General features: G+C 39.7%; 1 protein-coding gene across 6 annotated transcripts in view; it reads right to left on the reverse strand.

Annotated features, from left to right (window-relative positions):
• LOC105472457 (multiple EGF like domains 10) overlaps positions 1-22,566 on the reverse strand; it is a 394,760-nt gene that overhangs the window by 65,985 nt on the left and 306,209 nt on the right. The window lies entirely within an intron of this gene.

Raw genomic sequence — 22,566 nt, forward strand, 5'->3', positions numbered from 1 at the left:
GGTGGCCCCAAGCACACATGCTTTACAGAACATGTTTTATAAAACAAGAGAGTGGTAGGGAGAAGTACAGGAACTAAGGGGACAGGACTAATTTCTCCTTTTCTTCACAACCGTGTTCTACACCTCATTCAACAACTTATCTCCCAGTGGAACAGTCAGGCAGACACCAGCTCTGTTTTCTTAGGATTAGAACAGAAAAAGAACAACAACAACAAAAAACTTTGAAGATATCTTATCATGATAGAAATGAGTTTATAGCAGAAATTGATAACTATCAGCATAGAAAAATGGGTTTCAGGCTTTTCAAGAAATATTATCATGTTGACATGGTTAATTTCCTGGCTATATCCAAGCACAGTGACATGTTTTCAAGTGATAACTTCCCCGCTTTGGCCTGTATTTTCCTAAACTGCCACTAATACATGGACCTCACAATATGAATACTGTTCATTAACATGGTCTATTCAGGGAAAAAATTCACATACAGATCTTTACAGACAAATAGGAATTAGAACAAGTAGGACACAGAAACCTGGGTTGAATTCAGACATTACTGTGACTTCCTTTCCTTTCTTCATTTGTCATATTTAACCATTTCAAAGTATCCATTTTTAAATGTATCCCAGTGAGTTATACAGGCTACAGCACATAAGCCAGCTTTCATCCCTGATAACTACAAGGGTAAACTGACTTTGTCTAGACTGGAGGCAGAATTCATTCCTTATGTTTAGTGCAGAATTTGACCAGTTATTCTGAATTGAAGTACCATGTTTGGAGAGACAGCTTGGAGAGAGTCTGAACTCAAACCATCTGACAACTTTTCCTTAACACTTCACTCCAGTCTCACAGGGCAAGAGTTTCTTTCGCTCCACAAGAGAAAGTGACTGGTTGGCTATTCCCACTAACAACTTATAAAATACATAGTTAACATGAAAATAGCTTGAGTATTCTATTTTTAAAAAAGAGGTAAAGGAACAAAATTTTATTTCAGATTAAACTGAAAGTGACCTAAATGCTATGAGCAAGTGCCAACTCATTTTCAGCCTCTGGTTTCAGTTCTTACTGTACTAACCGCCGGAAATGGGCTCTCAGATGCAAGATGCCCAGATTCCTGCAGATATTTCATGGAATGGCTTAATGAGAGTCTCAGACAGGCACAGACAGCTTGCTCTAATAAGCTCTCATAATAAGTTGGAAGTTTAAACTGCTGGTTTAGTACTACTAGGATTACATATAATTGAAGCTCCAATCCTTAAGTAAAAACTAGTAGAGAACTGGATCTTCTCAAAACAACAGACTCACATTGGAACCCTTATGGCTATAACTTTCAATACCCCAGTAACCCCAGGTTACATTCATGGGCTGGGTACTGAAGTTCATTCAAATGATATTTTTTAAGTACCTGCCATGCGTCAGACGTGGTGCTAGACTGGAATTCAAAGGAAAATAAAGAGCACAGGCTTCTACAGCTTACCATTTAATGACAGAGACATCAAGTCTGAGGTATTACAATACTGAATATAAGTAATAAGGTCAGGGGATGGATGAGGTACAATGGAAAACATAAGGAGGTGATACTTAAGCAACCAGTGTTGGTGTATCAGAAAAGGCTTCCCAGCTAAACTGTTGCCTAAACTGAGACCAAAAGGCAGGGTGTGCCACATTTAGGTACGGGGTAGAGGATTGTTAAGTGGGAAGTCTGGGTGTGAGGGGTGCAGGGGCTGCAGGGAATGATACACGCCAACAGCCAAAAGACTATGAACACTAACTTGATTCTCTCTGCTATTGTACTATGGCCATTAACGTTTTTACAGCTCTGTACACAACAAAAAGAAGTAGGAATAACTATGGAGAGATAGTACACCTGTCCTCTCGCTCCCTCAGTACTCCCCAGCCTTCCAAATGCAGCTCAGGAAACTCTGTCCTTAGGCACGCTTTTGAGAACCGATCCAAGATACTCTCTGTAAATAGTATTATCTACTTTCCATGTCATTCACTTTGCACTCAAATGATAATTTTTCTTTATTTTACTTTTTGTAGAGATGGGGTCTCACTATGTTTCCCAGGCTGATCTTGAACCCAAGGCCTCAAGAGATCCTCCATCCTTGGCCTCCCAAAGTTCTAGGATTACAGGTGTGAGCCACTGTGCCCAGCAACTAGTTCATAATCTTTATATTTGCTGGCCTAGTTCTGTAATTTCCAAATGAAACTGAATTTCATAGATGTTAGGATGCAATGACACCCTTTCTTCATTTCAGCAGAGTCAATAGGTTTTGCACAGCCATGTATGACAGTCATCTGTTTGACAATGATGATTAGATGCATTCTGATTTCAGAGGTGAAAATCTGTGCACCCTGAGTCACAATAATAATGATGTTGAGACTGATGCTTACAGTGATAATGGTAACCTCCCCCGTGAGTGCAAATCCACATTTTTTTTTAAGACAGGGTCTCACTCTATCACCCAGGCTGGAGTGCAGTGGTGCGATCTTGGCTCACTGCAGCCTTAACCTGCCCTAGGCTGAAGTGATCCTCTCACCTGAGTAGCTTGGACTACAGACGCCCACCACCACGATCAGCTACTTTTTTGTATTTTTGGTAGAGATGAGATTTCATCATGTTACCCAGGCTGGTCTTGAACTCTTGAGCTCAAGCTATCTGGGCACTTTGGCATCCCAAAGTGCTGGGATTACAGGAAGGAGCTGCTGCAGCCAGCTGGAAACCAGCACTCTTATATAGTACTACAGGACAGTAAATTACCACATCCTTATCAGAAAGTAGTCTGGCAAAGTCTAATAAAGCCCCTTTACCATAAATTCTTCTTTTGGGAGTTTTTCCCAAAGAAATAAGCATGTATATGTGTGTGTGTGTGTGTGTGTGTGTGTGTGTATAGATACACATAAAGACAATAACCATTCATAAAAGATAAATAGCTAACTCATTAATAATAACTTAGCATGCCCACAGACACTGTTCCAAGCACTCACGATAGATTAACTCTCATAGTGACCCTATGAAATAGGTGCTATTGTTGTCCCTATTATGTAGATAAAGAAATTAAGATCCAAGTGACTTGCTCAAAGTTACACAGGTAGCAAGGGGTGAAGCACAGACCTCCTGCCTCCAGAGTCTGTGTTCTAAACCACTATATTTCACTCTCTCCAAAGCTGTAAGGACATTTATCCTAGCACTGATTATAACAATAAATTGAAAACAACCTAGTTTTCCAGGAATAGGCAACTGGTCAAAAAAATTTGGTACAGTCATACAATGGAATACTATCCATTAATTAAATGATTTTATAGAAGATGATTGTATCAACTGGAACAATATTTATGATATCATAATTATAAAAAGTAGATTTTAAAAAGGCCAGACACAGTGGCTCATGCCTATGATCCCAGCACTTGTGAAGCTGAGACAGGAAGATCATTTGAGGTCAGGAGTTAGAGACCAGCCTGGGAAACATAGCAAGACCCCACATCTACGAAAACATACAAAAATTAGCCCAGCGTGGTGGCTTGCACTGGTAGTTTCAGCTACTCAGGAGGCTAAGGTGGCAGGATCACTTGAGCCCAGGAGGTTGAGGCTGCAGCGAGTCATGATTGCTCTACTGAACTCCAACCTGGATGACAGAGTGGGACTCTGTCTCAAAAAAAAAAAAAAAAAAAAATCTCAAAAAACAATGCACCACATAATCCAATTTTAGCAATATATCAGAATGAACCCAATGAAACTGTCATTAATTTAGGTAAAGATAGCCAAATATCAGCAATTGCATATGGTTGAAACTGCTATCTGGGGAAAAGAGGAAAAATGGTGAAAATGAGAAAGAGAGACAGAGAAATGGCATCAATGGGTATCTCTGGGTCTTGAGATTATGTACGATTATTCTTTTACTCCTTTGGTTTAACCAGGTTTTCTAAATGTTTTACAGTAAATGTGTATCCTTTTGGCGGTAAAAGAAAAGCAAGCGGTAAGATTTTTTAAATGGTTCTATCTGCTGAGCATTTACATCATGCCAGGTTCCGTGCTTTATGTTTTACCTATCTCTTTCTTTTTAAAAAGGAAGTACATGTGCAGGTTTGCTACGCAGATAAACTCGTGTCATGGGGGTTTGTTATACGGATTATTTCATCACCCAGGTACTAAGCCTAGCATCTAATAGTTATTTTTTTCTGATCCTCTCCCTCCTCCCACCCTCCACTTGCCAACAGGCCCCAGTGTCCGTTGTTCCTCTTTATGTGTCCATGCGTTCTCAATATTTAGCTCCCACTTATAATTGAGAACATGCAATATTTGGTTTTCTGTTCCCACATTAGTTTGCTAAGGATAATGACCTCCAGTTCCATTCATGCCCCTGCAAAGAACATGATCTCATTCTTTTATATGGCTGCACAGTATTCCATGGTGTATTTGTAGCACCTTTTCTTTATCCAGTCTGCCACTGATGGCCATTTAGGTTGATTCCATGTCTTTGCTATTGTGAACAGGGCTGCAGTGAACATTGACGTGCATGTATCTTTATGTTAGAACAATTTATACACATCTGGATATATACCCAATAATGGGATTGCTGGATCGAATGGTAGTTCTGCTTTCAGCTCTTTGAAGAATCACCACACTGTCTTCCACAATAATTGAACTAATTTACACTCCAACCAACAGGGTATTCCCTTTTCTCCACAACCTCGCCAGCATCTGTTATTTTTTGACTTTTTAATAGTAACCATTCTGACTGGATTATACCTATTTCTACTCCTCATGACAATTATGACAAGCACATAGAGGATATTTAGGATTAGAACATTTAGGTAAAACGTCCCAAAACTAATCAGTGGGGCCATCAGTACTCAAACCCAAGGCTTTCTGCACACAAAAAGTCAAGGGCTTTACATGAGGCCATTCTGCTCCTGAAGTACTGAAATTATGTCTCAGTTAAGTATAATATTCCACCATTATATTTCTCATCTAATATGAAACCAGCACTCTTTCTAAGGCAGAGCAACAAATGATTAATGATTCACTGAGTAAGGCTTTGGGGTCAGCCAATTACTCAGTATTTAGGGACACTGAGAAAGAAATTACCCCAGTAGTGAGAACATAAGACATTTCTCAAAGAGAAAATAAAATTAAAGAGATAGCCAGATTTGAAGAGCTTCTAGAAGTTGATAATAATGCTATGTAGGTTGGGCATGGTGGCTTACACTTGTAATTCCAGCACTTTGGAAGGCTGAGGTGGGCGGATTGCTTGAGCTCAAGAGTTCGAGACCAGCCTGGGTAACCCATGGGTGAAAACCCATCTCTACAAAAGATACAAAAATTAGCTGGATGTGATGGCATGCACCTGTAGTCCCAGCTACTCAGGAGGCTGAGGAGGAAGGATTGTTTGAGTCCAGGAGGTCGAGGCTGCAGTGAACTGAGATGGTGCCACTGCACTCCAGCCTGGGTGACAGAGTGAGAGCCTGTCTCAAAATAATAATTATGATAATTCTATACAAATAAAAAAGCTGGAAAACTTGCTATGAACATAGTATCAATGTCATTAGCTTTAAGAGTATATAGATCTGAAAACCAGACCCATGTAGTACCTGGCACATGGCTGGCACTCAGAAAATATCTGGTGAATAAATGAGAGTGATTGTGAATGTAGAGAGCCATAACTTTCACAAGCAGAGAAATCCATAAAATTATCATCAAAATTCTAGGTAGATTCTTCTCTCCTAACATGCTGCAAACCCTCGGCCCAATTTTCCATGCAAAGGACATGAAATAGAGAGTGGAAGGGGAGGCTTTATAAGATATATTGAGTTTCTAACATGTGCCAGGCATTATTACATTATGAGGGACATTATGTAGCTATTTAATTTAAACCTCACAATAACTCAATGAGTTAGGTATAATTATTCCAATATTTCCATTTGCAAAATGAACTCAGATGGCCATTTGTTCAAAGCCACTTGGCGTTCGAGTGGCAAAAGCAAGGGTTCAACCCAAGTCCATCAATGCAATGTCTCCAAAGCTGCAATCATCCCTTATACCACACTGACCGCCCCAAAGAAGTGATGGTCATCAATTACATACAAAACCGGAATCAGCGCAGATTAACTGCTTCTGCCTGGTTTTCAAAGGGGAACATTCTAGAACAAATGTCTCACAACGGTTTATCTGAGAAATAATAGTTGTTTGCTTAAAATGACAGTTCCCAGGCTTCAAGGTGTAGCAGCAGGTTCATCAGAATAGTTTTGATAAGGAATATCCTATCATGCCCATAATCACACATGTATTGACAAAAAACAAGGCATTAGAAAAAATCTTTGAACACATGTAAAGAATATAGTAAATCTCCTTTTTTCATGTAGGACAAGAAAGGGGACATCATTAGAGATAAACAGAAATGTTAAATGGAGAGGTGCTCTGGAGGAAGGAATAAGGATACATTAATACTCGTCTCATCTAAAGGACTCCATCAGCAACCAACCAAGCAATTGATAAAAATAGATGAACTCATTTTGCCCTTTAAGAAAGAAGTGATGTTTACCATCATGTTCACCTTGTTACAAAATTCCTCAATCACTAGCTGGCTCAAGGAGGGACTGTAGCCTCTTTACATTGGCTAGACCTGGGCCCTAGCTGGCCCACGGCCAATTCAGTGCTACAAAACCTTGGGGTAGTCCCCAACTTTTATTTTTTTGTAAAATGAAGATGGCAGAACACACTAATTACACAAAAAGTACTTTTTGTTATATGTGACACTGCACAGATCTAGTAACAGCAGAAATTTTATTCCATGATTTGCACATTGGGATGTCCCAGCCCAGCAAAAAGAATGTCCTAGAAAAACATCCTCCAGCTATGTATGAAGCTGCGCTAACGTGTCTGACCTTCGTTTGTATTATTTGTTTGTCTTGCGTGAGTCATTCATGCCGGAAAGGACAACTTAGTTCTCACAATGTGAAATTTCAGAAACGAAATTGCCCAGTAACTCTATAAAGAAAAAAAAGAAGCCTCAAACCTTTCATTCTTTTTTACAAAGACAACTGGAGTGAGTTCAGGCCTGCAAGGAAACCCAGAACTACTTTACATTTAGTCTTCATTGCCAATTAAAAACTGGGGTTTAGACATTTCCTACTTGCTGGTGACTGTATGTCAAGAAGTGTAGGCTTGTATATAGGGTTCAGAAACATAAAAGGAGAAATAAACAAAAACATGACTTTCTTAGTAATCCCCACTTTAGCATAAAAAGATGTCATAAATAAAATCTGGAGAATATTGCCAAATTGACAGGTGCCACAGAATCTCACTGCCTTGATTTTTCTTCAGTTTATCTACGCCCATGGTTCACCAACTAAGACAACAGAAGCAACCTTGAAATGCAGTTTGAACTGTAAGATACTTTTTAAAGGAACTGATTCTAAATGACAGATAGCAACAGAAATGCCGAGTTCTGTGTACCTGTACTAGGTATAAACCCTAGATGAACTGAGCAGGTCAGGTGTTTTTTATAGTTTGTTTTGTTTGTTTGTTTTTAGAGACGGTCTCGCTGTGCTACCTAGACTGGAGTGCAGTGGCACAAACATAGCTCACTGTAACCTCTCACTCCTGGGCTTGATTGATCCTCCCACCTCAGCCTCTAGAGTAGCTGGAAATACAAGCACATGCTACCATGCCCAGCTAATTTTTAAAAAATATTTTGTAGAGACAAGGTCTCACTATGATGCCCAGGCTGGTCTTGAATTCCTGGCCTCAAGCAGTGCTCCTGCCTGGGCCTCCCAAAGTGCAGGGATTATAGTCATGAGCCACCACACACAGCAGGTTGTTGTCCCAAAGTGCAGGGATTATAGTCATGAGCCACCACACACAGCAGGTTGTTGTTGCTGTTGTTGTTTTAAAGTCTTGGTTTAATAGCCTTAGGATCTAATTGTTGAATTGCATAGGGGTCAAGAACTTTAAGATACATCTCTACCAGATACTTACAGTGGGATAACATATCAAATCTTAGAACTCAAGCTTATGATAGGGAAAGAGATGTCCGCTTATAATACATAACTAACCCCACTGGTGTTACTGTTTGTAATAACGAACACTACATGTGCCTTCAATATTATAAATGTTGGTCCGGCGCAGGGGCTCACACCTGTAATTCCAGCACTTTGGGAGGTTGAGTCAGGCAGAACACCTCAGGTCAGGAGTTGGAGACCAACCTCGCCAACACAGCGAAACCCCGTCACTACTAAAAATACGAAAATTAGCCATGCATGGTGGTGCACGCCTGTAATCCCAGTACTCAGGAGGCTGAGGCAGGAGAATCACTTAAGCCAAGATCACACCACTGCACTCCAGCCTAGGCAACAGTGAGACTCTGTTTCAAAAACAAAAAAAATGATAAATATCAAGTATTTATTAGGATGCATCAAAATCGGTATACTGACTTGACAATATATATTTACATGAAGTTTGGCTATAATGTTCCCCATGGACTTTAAATATAGGAAAATCCATGACTATGGGATAAATTAATAGAGAAGAAAATTTAATACTTTATAGTCTAAAACATAAAGTACAAATAAGTCACTTTCAAGAAAATCTCTCTACAGAGTGCCTTTTAGAGGAGACCAAAATAATTTTCCACTGTCTCAAAGGATAGAAAAACATGGTTCTTCCTGAAACATACACCCTTTCTTCTTAAGCCTCAGTTCCCTCAGGGTCTTTTATCTCCCTGTGATTTCATTCCTTGTGCTTCAGGCTAACAAGGCTGTGGTGTGTCATTCCCTTTGTTAATGGCAGAAGAAAAGATCCTCATTCAAAACATCAAGCACTTTAAAAATAAAACAACTTTATAAAGCTTTTCCATCCATGAAGAAGAACAATAAAAATGTATTTTCCAGATACTCTGAAAGCATTAAAACCCCATGTCCTTCACATGTCAAAAACCCCTCTGGAGAGCTGACAGAGTGCCAACGATCACCGTGGACAACCACCCAGTGCTGTTTATATTAATTTTATTCAGTGACTGAGACAGAACCTTTATTCTTCTTTTAAAATGTTTGTGAAATGAATTTTCAAAGCATGAACTGTCATTTTATAACTTCAATGTAAGCTTATCTCAAATTATTAACCAGAAAAAGAGGTGTGAAATATTTATTCTCTATTGTGTTGAAGTGTAAATGTTGATGTATCTCTATGACAACATATTGATGATGCTATTCACGGTGCAGAAAAATCTCAAGGATATAACTTGTCAGCTAAAATTACATAATTTGGGAGGATTACATTCATTCACTGACATCAAAAGAATAACAATCTCAGGAGCCCTTATAAGATATCTTGCTGTTAAAAGTCTTGTCATAGTTTTATTCTTTTGATCATTTATTCTTTCGTTAAAATTTTGTTAAGCATCTTCCTTGGCTATGAAGTTCTATTTATTGAGCACTTACTACTTGCTCCTTACCAAGACACGTACCATAGCTAAGATTTATTTATCTATTACAAGAGACTGGCCCACAGTGAGATTTATCACAAAAGAATGTGCTAGGTGTTACAAGACACAGGATTGCGCACATTGCTGAGGAACACAGAGGACTTATGTCCATGCACCTTTGGGCAGAGGAGAGAAAGGAGGGGGAGAGAAGGTTTCCCAGAAGAAGAAGTAGGATTTGAGATGAATATTAAAGGATAAACATTCAGGACCGCCGTTGTGAAAATGTTTATTATCTTCCTTCTGGACATGTGAGGATAAAGGATAGAGGCTTTCAATGACTTCCCTAAAATCTCAGAGTAAGAAAACTAGAATCCTCAATGCTAATTGGATGGTCTGAAAGATTTAATATAGTTTTCTTGAGAAAAAAGTTTAAATGATGGGACTATGAGGGACTACAAATAATGCTATAACAAAGGCTCATGTACCCACAGCAGAGACTTAACTGTTTATGAACATTGTATAACATTTGTTTCATCATTGAATTCAAGAAATGAAACACAGCAGATAAAGTCCTATTTGACTCCTTTGTGCCTGGTTCTCAGCTCTTTCCCTACCCTTTACCCCAAAGGTAAACACTGTGATAGTTTTAATATATGTCCTTCTAGTCTGTGTGTGTGGGGGGGATGTATTTAGGAATAAGATATAGAATTATTTTATGTATTTATTAGTTTTATATAAAATGTTTATGTTGCGGTGAATCTTTTGTTATCACCCAATATTATGATATTGAGATTTACTTTTTATTCTTATTTATTTATTTTTTAGACAGGATCTCACTCTGTCTCTGAGGCTGGAGTGCAGTGGCGTGAGCCTAGCTCACTGCAGCCTTGAACTCCTGGGCTCAAGCAATACCCCCACCTCAGCCTCCTCGATAGCTAGGACTATAAGCTGATTAATAATGATACATCTGCTAATATAATGAAATGCTATATACAAGTTTATAGTAATGGAGTTCATTATTTTACTATAAACTGTTATGTAACATTTCACCATATTAACAGCCTCCAAAAAATTTACCTTTTCCCACATACACAGACATTTTTAGTTGTTTCCAAAATTTCTCTGTTAAAAAGATGCAAATAATATATCTCCTAATACATGTTTCCCCAAAATACATAAACAAATTATAAAGAAGTAGAAATAAAATTGCTGGATTACATGGTCCACACATTAAAATTCTACTCTAGACATAGTCAAATTGATCTCTAAAGTTACTCTACCAATTTACCTTCATGGAAGTGGTATGTGGAAGCTTCCTTTCACATCCTTGGCAAAGCTTAACTTTTGAACCATTGCCAGACTTCTTAACCATTGCCAATCTGATGGTGAGAAATGACATCTTGTTTCTTTATTATGTACTTTCCCATTATTACAAGGATTAGCATATTGTCATGTTTATTGGTCAATCAGCTTTCTCACCTCTGAATTACCTTATCCTACCCTTTGCCTATTTTAAAGTTCAGAGGTTCTTTTACTTATTGATTTGTGGGGGTTCTTTACATATTTTATATAATAATCATTTGTCTAATTGTGTTGCAAAAATATTTTCCTAATCTCTCACTTCTCCTTTAACTTTGCTTATAGTATCTTCTGTCTTAAAAGTGTTTTAAACTCTGATCTGGTCTAAATATTCTAAAAACTAATTTAAAGCATGGATAAATCTGCTTATATAATACTGATTTTACCACATAAGTTTCTTTTTTTAAGTGGCTGCTTTTCTTTAATGTATGAACAAAAATTTCCAATTATATACTAACGTCAAGTTGAAATCAATTCCATTAAAATTTAGACTTTCTTTACAAGCTACCTACCTCCACTAGTTTTATGCAAAAATAGTGAGTAGTAAAACCATTTGGTTTTCACTGAATTTTAAGATGACACCGTTTATTTATGGACCAAGAGCTATGTTCTTATAACCTCTACTATTTATCCTACTGGAATAGTCTATATAACTAGGAAAAATATTATTGTCTTTTTACTTCTGAGTTTTATCCATCTGAAGAACACTTAATTTTCTTCAGACTATAGGCACAAATGTTCAAACTCATTAAAATTAACTAGGTTGTGTATGAATTTTAAAAAGACTTTGATTAAAGAAGGAAAAAGAGTGATTAGCTTTTGGGGGGAAATTCTGACCTTAGGAAATTTTCAAGTGTTTTAAAAAGTTATTTAACACGGTCACAAAAAATAGATATCAGATATAGCCAAGAAAGAAGCTGAATTATAAAAATAAACCAGAACAGGCTGGGCACGGTGGCTCATGCCTGTAATCTCAGCACGTTGGGAGACCGAGGTGGGTGGATCATTTGAGGTCAGGAGTTTGAGACCAGCCTGGCCCACATGGTGAAACCCCTCGTCTACTAAAAATACAAAAATCAGCCGAGCATGGTGGTGGGCTCCTGTAGTCCCAGCTACTCAGGAGGCTGAGGCAGGAGAATCGCTTGAACCCAGGACGTAGAAGTTGCAGTCTGTCAAGATCACGCCACTGCACTCCAGCCTGAGTGACAGAACGAGACTCTTGTCTCAAAAAAATAAATAAACAAATAAATAAAATAAACCAGAACACCTAGTTTCAGCCAATGGACAATGGACAGTATAACCCCCTGAGACAAGATACACGTGGCTCTATTAGGATTGCGCAGTAGTCCAAGACAATAGGAGAGGGAAACAAACAAACAAGGTATGTACAGCACCATCCTGTACATATCATCACTTCACTCTGAGCACAGCAGCCAGCAAGCACATAGGTACAGTCAGAAAATGGTTTGTATATGTTTCATGTATATGTTTATATGAAAGAAATTATAAAGATTTATGATCTAATATTTCTACTCCCTGTACAAACATTCTTTTAAACCGGGCTGTTATTTCCTGCTGTTTATTTGATTAAAGAGGAGTCTAAAAAGATTAATGAAATATGACTCATCACTATGTGATTAGAAATAATTTGTAGTCTACATTTCTTTGCCTAATCTCTTACTGTTCATTTGCACTTTGTATGCATTTGTACACCATTTGGGTACAAATTTAACAACTAAGTTCTACGTCCTCACATAGAGTTTCCACCTTGAGAAGTAATATGAGAAAGTTTAGATAGCAAAATTGTTAAACATTCTCCACTCATACAAGGGCTGATTTTCAAACACCTTGCTTAGTCATGGGGCCACCATTTCAGAAGTCACTCCTCCATCTCAGTAATAACCTTGATGTTTACACTATAATCTATTCTCTCTTGAGGGTGAGGAACTCCCAGATCCACATTTTCCTCAAAGTTCACAGAAACCACACCCAGTACATCTTGCCTGGCTTCTACAATTTCATTGCAGCTACCAGTCTATGGCCAGAGGATCTTCTGCCAAGTCATTAAGAATGAATGTGTCAGCTGGGTACAGTAGCTCACACCTGTAATCCCAGCACTTTGGGAGGCCAAGGTGGGTGAATCATGAGGTCAGGAGTTCGAGACCAGACTGGCCAACATGGTGAAACCCTGCCTCTACTAAAAACATAAAAAATTAGCTGGGCGTGGTGGCAGGCGCCTGTAATCCCAGCTACTTGGGAGGCTGAGGCAGGAGAATCGCTTGAACCCAGGAGGCAGGGGTTGCAGTGAGCCAAGATCGCGCCACTGCACTCCAGCCCGGGTGACAGTGTGAGACTCCATCTCAAAAAAAAAGAATGTGTCTACACTGCACACAGCCAAGGTGCGTCCCGTAGCCTGAGCAACCTTAGGCGACTGAAGGAAAGACTTCGCGTCATGCCCTCTCTGTCGAAGACCTTTGGTCCGTTCCTCCCTGGATGCTCCAGATGCTTTGACGATCTGTTTGTTTATATACTTCAGCTCCTCTATCAACCTAAAAGCCCCCTGAAAGAAGAGGCAGTGTCTTACTCATCTCTCATATCTCATTTTTATATCTGTCACTGCTCCTGGCACATTTATGCCATCATTCCTTCCATCCACAAATACTTGTTAAGCATAACTGTGTGCCCAGGACTGTGCTAGACATTCAGTGACAGCTAGACAGCAGAGATAAAACAGACAAAATCCATGTTTTCATGGGGCTTACATCCTGGAGGGGAGACAGATAAGAAAAAAAAAAAGTAAACAAATCACGTATTTTTAGAAAGTGCCTATTTAAAAACGTTAAAAAGGAGATGTGATACAGAGTAATAGGGTCCTAGTCTTTGCATATGGAGGTCAGAGATAGTGTCTCTATGGTGGTGGCACTCAGGCTGACTAATTGACCTACAGAAGCCAGCCGTGTGGCCAGGCGTGGTACTTCACACTCGTAATTTCAGCACTTTGGAAAGATGCTGAGGTGGGCAGATCTCTTGAGGTCAGGAGTTCGAGACCAGCCTGGCCAATATGGTGAAATCCCATCTCTACTAAAAATACAAAAATTAGCCAGGCATGATGGTAGGCGCCTGTAATCCCAGCTACTCAGGATGCTGAGACAGGAGAATCACTTGAACCCAGGAGGCAGAGGTTGCAGTGAGTCGAGATTGTGCCGCTGCACTCCAGCCTGAGTAACACAGTAAGACTCCGTCTCAAAAAAAAAAAAAAAAAAGAAGCAAGCCATATAAAGAACCAGGGAGAAGAGTATTATTCTGAGCAGAGGAAATAGCGAGTGCAAAGGCAAAAATAAAAATAGTGTGCTCCATAAATGAAAGGCAGAGGCTGAGCACTGTGATGTCCTGAAAGGTAGAAGAATGAGAAGGCATCGGGGAAACAGGAAGAAATAGATCAAGCATGACTGGATGGATCGTGCTCAGAGCTTTGGAGTTTATTCTAACTGCAAGGGGAAATTCCAGCTGGTTTTGGGAAGGAGAGCAGCATGCTTTAAAGTACATTTTTACAAGATCACGCTGGTCTCACTCTGGTCATAGAGAATTGACTTGGTGGCATCTGAGGAAGAAGCAGGAAGACCAGCAAGGAGACTATTGCGATCACCAGTTTAGAGAGAATGTGGCACGGACTGGAGTGGCAGCAGTACAGATAATGAGAAGGGTTATAATTGGGTTATATTTTGGAGTTGAACCAACGAGATTTGCTGAAAAATGAATATTGCACCAAGTATCAAAAAAAAGGAAAATCAATGAATGATATGAAGTGGAGTTAAACAACATGACAGCCCAGTCTTATCTTTAAAGCCACTGCATAAACTCACTAGCACAAGTAATTTAAACATCATCAGTATTCTTACTATGCCAGAAGCAATATACACTGGACTTGATTTCATCTGGTAAGGACATCTGTGATCAGAGGTTGGAAATAATGAACCACATAAATAAATAAATAAATATAAAATAAAACTTTACCAGGTCTTCTGTCTGAGGAATCTCATGGCAAGGAACTGTGGACAAAGAGAGGCTCCATTTAAAGCAGAGTAGGGGGCCAGGCATGGTGGCCCATGCCTGTAATTCCCAACACTTTAGGAGGCTGAGGCAGGAGGATCACTTGAGCCCCAGAGTAGGGACCTGCATGAGAGACATGGGGAGACCCTGCCTTTACAAAATATTGGAAAATTAGCTGGGTTTGCTGGTGTATGCCTGTTGTCCCAGCTACTCGGGAGGCTGAGGTGGGAAGATGGCATGATCCTGGGAGGTCGAGGCTGCAGTGAGCTATGGTCATACCCCTGTACTTCAGCTTGGGTGACAGAGCGAGACCCAGTCTCAAAAATAAATAAGTAAATAAAGAAGGGTGTGGCCTGTGAGACAAGAAGAAACGTCACAAAGGGCTGCCCCCTCCTCTGTTCGGTCAAAAGACTGGGCCATGTGTGAAGAAGTGTGATGTAAGCTATGTTTGTCACACAAGGAATCGTAAGTAGCATTTACTTGTCATTATATACTGCCAGGCACAGCACTGGAGAATACCTGTTAAGTCCTCATTTAATCCCCACAAGCCTATGAGTATAATAGATATTCTTATCTTTGTTCAAAGCATGAGGAAAGGGAGGCACAGAGACATCACAGAAAGAAGAGCAGCTAGGAGGATGGCGATTCCATTCCAGGATGGGTGACGGAGGGTGGTGTTAGTAGTTCTCTGCCCCTCCTGAAAGTGGCAAAGAACAGCCCAAATTTTGGACTCCTTAGGAAAGGCAAAATCAGCAGTTTCTGTCTGTGACCTCTATCAAACTATTTGGATGGTCCATCAGTGAAACTACCTTTGGGACAATTCTGATGAACTGTTCAGAACCCAATCCTTCCCAGTTATCATCATCATCCTGCCCCCAACACCAGTGAACCCAACTGATCTACTCTTATTCTTGCTGCTCCATCAACCTGATTTCTAAAGAAATTCTGACAGCGCGACAGGCCTGTTAAGGACTTGCAGTGAGGACTGGGCTCCCAGCGTCTGCTCTCTGCAGACAGCATCGATCCCACCATTGTTGCCAGTCAATAGATCTTTATGGCAGACTTTGCTAGGAAGTATGTCAGCTTTTTGAGCCTTACGTTTCTGGCTGGTAATATCTTTCAAATGGATTCCCCCATTCGAATATCCTGCAGGCAAAATCTTACTACTTTCTCCATGCTGTACATCATGCCTGCTTTACACAAAAGGTTATCAGTGTTCCTTACACTGCACCTGAAAATGTTTAAGCTAGTCTTGCCTCCTAGGCATATTTTCACTACTGCCAAGTATATTTAACCAAGAATGCTATTAGTGACTCAATAAAACCCAAGTCTGAAGTTTCTAGACCAAAGTTAATTTCTATTTTTGCCTCTATGTGGTACTAATGTCAAAAGCAAAGAGCCCGAGGGACAAGCATTTGAAAACCATATGCTGGCTGATTTAGGACTCTATCATTTGTGCCCTATAGCTGTAGGTGAAATAGATTTCTCTATAGATGTTTGGGAAATTATAAATAGGATTATATGGCTTAAGAAAACAAATGTGTTATTGCTATTCATACAAAAGGTTTAAAGGGCTTCCATCACAAAGAAAGATCTCAGGAGTTGCATATACATATTGATTAAAGTAAGTCGTACATAAAATCACAGACTTGAAAAGGATCGTAAATAGAATCTGCCCCAACATTCACAAAATTATGAGTGAGGAAAGTCTAGATGGGTGCCATTATGAATTCATCATCTCTAATATTAATGGGCCCTCAACATCTCTCAGAGGGTTTGTTTTCATAATAGTCTGGTGTTGTCTGCCCCTGTCTCCTGCTCTCATTCTCCTCACTGTTTTTGACTCTTGCTACTTTCAGTAAACCTGTTTTCCAACTTCCAGAGGCCCCATACCACAGTAATTAAAGTTACTGGCTCTGAATGAGATGCAAGTTTGGCTCCATCACTTACTAGATATATAAATTCAGGCAAGTCACCTAAATGTTCTGCACCTCCGTTTCCTCATCTGTAAATTAGGAACAATAACTGCAACCATTTCGTAGTATGTTGTGGCCATTAAGAGAGCAATTCCTGTAAAGCTCTTATAATGATGCTTGCATACCAAGTGCTCAATAAAGATGAACTATTACTATCATCATCACCAATGTAACCGCCTTTCTGCCCCCTTTTATGTCAGCAGATTCTCTCCTGCCAGTTTATCAAGAGAAGGAAGGTCATCTGATATAGACTTCTTCAGATTCTCCTCCCCATTGCCCACCAGCACCCCTGACACCTAGAAACCTGTTTACACCTATTCTAGCCATGCTTTTCTTCCTAATTCTGTTGGGAATGGGAAGTACTCCTTGCTAATCTCTCAGTCAGTACCCAGGATCCCATCACATCTCCCAGCTGTCTTCTCAGGAGGCTTATTGCCTCTATTCCACAATCCACTCTCTCAACCCGGTCTCTAGCCTCTCCCTCTTTTCTTTCACCATCTTCTCAGGTTCTGAGTCTTTTTCACCTTAAAACATAGACAAAGGCTTAAAAAAAATTTTTTTCTTGACCCTACACTTACTTCTTACTAACTCTCTATTTCTTTGCTTCCTCTCCTTGGCTTCTCAGGGAAGTTTCTGGAAGAGTAGTCTATAGCAATCTGTTTTCTGTTCCCATCTGAAAGTGAAGGGCTGTATACTCTTAGCCCTTCTCTCCCTCGTCCACTCAGAAAATCTCTCACAATCTTATCTGACTCCATCCAGTTTCCCTCAATCTACCTCTTCTACAGAGACAGTTCTCTTTCTTTCACTTTATCTTTCTCCTAAGCTATGAGTTCTGTCAGAGCAGCAACCATTCCTCATTTGTTCCTTTATCCCAAGCATTCAGTGCAGTCCCTTGCACACAGTAATCATTCAATGAAAGTTCACAAAATGAACACATGAATGACCTTCTCAGAATCATATAGAATCATATGATTCCTTCAATCTAATTAAATGGAAGCTTTACTGTGCTCCAACCACATGCCAGGCACAATGGAGGCTTACAGAGATTAATAACACATGGCCTTTGCCCTCCAGGAGTTGTTTATCATCCAGTGAGAGGAGAAGAGCAATGGAGAATTGATGCATGAGCAGATAAATGATGTAGGGAAGAACAGAGCTAGAGCAGGAAAGAGGGGAGGGGAGAAGGAGATGACATAAAATAGATTAATGTCATTCACTCATAAAAGCTAGGATATGCATTAAGATGCCAATAAAGGTAAAACACGTGTGCTTTTTTAAAATAATAATTTTAATCCAATTTAAAAAGAAGGAATATGTCTAGTCAAATAAATCATGATTTCATTCTGGGAGAACAAACTTTTTACAATTCTCTGACATGCCTGGTTTTTTATACAGAGAATACATTGAGACCTAGGAAAGCCAGGAACACTGACTGTTTGTCACAGGCAGGAACCTTTCCCTCAGCTGCCAAGGTAAACAGACATATCAAATCTCAAAGAGAAGCCTCTGTGGAACTGGACATTTGAAGGTATTTGGCAGTCCCCTAATCACCCATGTATTTTAGAAAGGAAAAAAAAAAAGATAGCTATGTATGACGGTTATCAATTGGTTACCATCTGACCATTTTAGACTCCTAATGTCAATAAAAGGAGTTAATATTCTGGTTGGAGTGATTGATCCAGATTGGGAAATCCGGGTTTCAAGGGAAAATTGGGTTGCTGCTGCACAGGGAGGGAAGAACTATGGCTGGAACCCAAGGATCCTGTGGATTACCTCTTAATACTCCCATGCCAGTAATAAACGCTGATGAGAAATGTCAACAATCAAAAAAAGTCAGGACAAGTAGGAATGCAGATCTTTCAGTAATGGAGGTTTGAGCCACTCCACCAGGTAAATAACCCCAAGTAACTGAAGTTTGGGCTGAGAGTGGGGGAAATATGGGATGGGAAGTAGAAGAGAGAAGCCATAAATATCAGTTATCATCTCGTGACCAATTACATGAAAGGAGTTTGTAATAGCTCTTAATGTTTGTTACTTGTTTGTTATATGTATATGCTTATTTTTATTTGCTATTTTCTTTTTTTCCTTTTTGTTTTATATGCTAGTTGTTGCAAGTTAACTTTAGTATCTAGGAAACAGAATATTCAGCAGAACTGTGACTTAATTTGAAAAAAATTTAATATAACCAGCAATGAATCCAGTGAATGTTGGGACTTGCATCTCCTCATTTTAGGAAGAGAGTATGAGCATGTTCACTTCTAAGATGAATTGCTGTGTACTAGGTGGAAATACAGGGTTTTTTAATGTATAGGAATGCAAACGTGTGTGGAGGGTGCATATAGGAGTTGGATAACCAAAGGAGTGTACATCAACAGTTATCAACTTATTGCCTTTCAGCTCTAAATTTATCCTTCATTGCCTGCTCTACATAAACGGATATGTGCCCTCCAAATATTTTTCTATTGCCAGTTGGCCAACTGTTACGTATTTTCAATCAGGGGCGCTAGAAAGACATTGCAAAAGGAGTTTTCCATTCTAGTTCCAGTGCACTCAGAGCACGTAGTGCGCTAGCTCCTAAAGCACCAAGCTTCTGCAATGTAAGCACAGTGCCAATGGCTGCGCCAGTACCTGGCTCCTGGAGCACCTATGGCTTTTCCAATGCCTGGTTTCTGTAGCACAAATTGCTTATCCAGAACCAAGTTCTTGCAGCATGGACAGCTTCTCTAGCATCTAGCTCCCGTAGTACACTGTGGCTAGCAGCACCCATCAGCCAACAACTTCCCCTTTTTTGTAGCAGAGTGCTTCTGGTGAGACTTTTCCATGAAGAATTTTTTTCAAAAGTCCTATAAAAGGTCTAGAGGGCATATTTCCAGCAAGTTCTGCTAGAATAGTACCACAGCAGCCTCTCTGGATCTGACTGAGCTGTGGCTGTGCCCTTTCCAGCAGTTCTGGATCACACCCTTAGTGGTGTTTCTTCTTTGGACATTCTATCTCCACCCTAGGGGTAGTGGTTCCTTCTTATAGCTGCTATTCCTATATTCTCTAGAGATCTATCTACTTCTTACGAGCCCATCCCCCATTACTCCAATCTCCTGTTATAGTTAGTTAATAATTCTTTATATTTAACTTTCTCCTTTGAAGTTACTTTGTGTCCTAGTAGCAATGACCACACCAGCATCTAGATCTTGGTTTATATATACCACTCTACAATAAAAGGTACCAAGGTTCCTTTGAAAAATCGTTCATTTTAGGGCTGCAGCAGGAAAAATAAAAAATGAGCCTGGAATATCTTCTAGCACCAGAAAGTAAGAAAGCACTCAAAATCAAAAACATGAGTCACGTCAAAGGGACACAATGGGTTGGGCGCAGTGGCTCACACCTGTACTTCCAGCATTTTTGGAGGTCGAGGTGGGTGGATCACCTGAGGTCAGGACTTCGAGACCAGCCTGGGCAACACGGTGAAACCCCATCTCTGCTAAAACTACAAAAATTAGCCAGGTATGGCAGCACAGGCCTGTAAGCCCAGCTACTAGGGAGGCTGAAGCATGAGAATTGCTTGAACCCAGGAGGCAGAGGTTGCAGTGAGCCAAAATCGTGCCATTGCACTCCAGCCTAGGCGACAGAGTGAGACTCCGTCTAAAAACAACAAAAAAGCACACAATGGCCAAAGCTGGAATGACCTGGGCAACAAAATACATTATGTAATACTGTTTTATAATCCAAAATGTCAAATCAATACACATGAGTCCTTACTGATATAAATAAATGTTTGAATAAATGCAGGAGAAGAAACAAATCTTCCTTACAGAAAAACTCCAAATAATATAGGCAGATATTCCTTCCTCAAAGACATGGAGCTTGAGTCCTACCCTTCATCCCTAAAGGTAGGATAGACTTAGTTACTTGCTTCTACGGAGTAGAGTACAGAAAGGGGAAAATTGTAGCTTTATGTGGAGAAGCCTAGCACACTACCTCAACCAACTGATGAAGGTTAACCAAGTGATGACATCAGTGATGTCACATGGATATCATGATATGATGTGAAGAGAAAGAGCACTTCAACTCCGGTATTCTCTTCAAAACTCATAACCCATGTCTGATCACGAGAAAAACACCAGACAAACACAGATTGGGGAACATTCTACAGGATACCTGGCCAGTTCTCCTCTAGACTATCAATTTCACGGTCATGAAAACAAGGAAAGACTGAGAAACTGTCACAGATCAGAAAAGACAGGGCAGACATGACAGTGAAATGTAGTGTGTTGGTCTGAGCTGGAATCTGGAAGAGAAAGAGGACATTAGTGCAAAAACTGATAAAATTCAAATAACATCTGCAGTTGATTTAATAGTAATATACTACTGTCAGTTTCCCAGTTTTGACAAACTAATAATAATTTAAGAAGTTAACAATGGGGGAGGCTGGGTTTGAGCACACAGGAGCTCTGTACTATCTTTGCAACTTTTCTATAAGTCTAAAAGTGTTCCAAAATAAAACAAATTTATACTTAAAAAATTTAAAAATTACTGTGGTTTCTGTCTCCTGATTGTACCATAAGTGATACAAGGAGCCAATCTAATTATCAAAGGAATTATTTTATGGATCCAATGTACACCATCAAATTGATACATAACAATAACCAAAGAGGAGGGGAGATGGAAATAGAATCCTTTGAAATTAGGCCATTTAAACTCTGCTAAGTAGCACATTACTAGACAATAGATTTTGGTTCCAGAATTATCTGGTCAAGAATAAACAAAATGATACATTTCCTGATATTAGGCTGATTGCCACAGACAAAACCCAGATAGCAAGACCCATATTCTGGGTTCAGCTCAGAATATCATTTTTTACCTGCTTAAAAAGGCATCAGAAATGTTTTTCTCAGAACACCTTTAAACATTTCAGACATCTGTTCATGTTTATTTATGCTTTTGTTCATCATAAAGTCAAACATGAGTTGTAAAAATAAACTAAAAGTTGCCTCAGTATCATATTTCAGTGTTACAAGAACATCTGTTCTCAGAATTCTAGTCTCCATTAAACTCCAAAATAAAGCAACAGTTTATTTTCTAGAAGGTCCTAATCAGTTCTAGAGAGTCTGAAACCCATGTAGGCTTTTGTTTTGCTTACACAAACACTCTTCAGTCTGAGCCCTCAGCTCAAGGTAGTCTGCAGTTCTTAGGAGACAAAGTATGAATACAACTGAAGTTATTCTGTAGCTTTTTTGTCCTGGAATTAGTGGCAAACCACATAGTTTCAAATGACGAATATGCCCACTCTTCCCTATCCCACTAGTTTATAATAATGTTATTTTTCTTCAAGATGTCTAGGCACAACTGATTTTTAAACTGGAAAAGTTAATGAAAGCAACATCACATTTGAGGTCAGTCGGCCAAAAAAATGGACATGAGCCAAATCCCACATCCCAAACATTTTGCCTCAATGGCGTGTGAACAAAATGCCCACTCTCCTCCTGATTTCCAACAGAAGCAAAACAAAACCCTGCAAGACAGTTTTTCCCTGGAATTGAGAAGCCTGTCAGGGGCAGAAAGACACACACACACACACACACACACACACACACACACACACACACTCCCAGTCACTGTTTAAGGTACAGTAAAAATGCTCTTTCACACCAAGCGTTCTGTGCACAGACGGCACAAGGGCTTCCCCTGGAGATGCTGCTTCAAGGAGAGCCAAGAGATCACAAGTCCGAAACAAGTAGTCCTAGCAAGATAAATAATCTCCCCAA

The sequence above is a fragment of the Macaca nemestrina genome, chromosome 6 (genome assembly GCF_043159975.1).
Source record: "Macaca nemestrina isolate mMacNem1 chromosome 6, mMacNem.hap1, whole genome shotgun sequence".
NCBI classification, from domain to species: Eukaryota; Metazoa; Chordata; class Mammalia; order Primates; family Cercopithecidae; genus Macaca; species Macaca nemestrina.